Genomic DNA, 553 nt, shown 5'->3' on the forward strand with positions numbered 1-553 from the left:
TTCAGGACGATAAAAATGATAATAAAATACAAAGAGAAAATGATGCTTACGAGCACAGGGAAATAAAAGGGGAAAATCAAGAAAAGGGGAAAAAGCGTAAGATCAGGAAATGGAAAGCAAACGTTTAAAAAGGTGATAATCCTTGAGGAGAAAATAGAAGTAAGACAAAGATAAAAACGGAGAATGAGGACACAGCAATAACAGATAACAAAGGAAAAATCAAATATATAAAAATACATTTTTCTAATTGAATTACCGATCAACTGGAATAAAACAATAAATGAAAAAAAGTCTGGAGAAGAAAATAAAACAAAGAAATGTGGGCACAATAAAAAAGGGAATTTCTCGCTAAGATCATAAACAAAAAAATAATCGCAAATAATTAATATAGAGAAGAAAACAAAAGACTCCTTATGATAACAAAAGAAAATAACAAACACAAACTAAAATTACAATAAAAAAAAAGAAAGAAAAAGAAAAAGAAAGAAAAATAAGCCTTAAAAAATGCAACACATATTCTAAAAGTAAATTAAGAACCTGACATTAACTTACT

This window comes from Penaeus monodon, chromosome 19 (genome assembly GCF_015228065.2).
Source record: "Penaeus monodon isolate SGIC_2016 chromosome 19, NSTDA_Pmon_1, whole genome shotgun sequence".
Lineage (NCBI taxonomy): Eukaryota > Metazoa > Arthropoda > Malacostraca > Decapoda > Penaeidae > Penaeus > Penaeus monodon.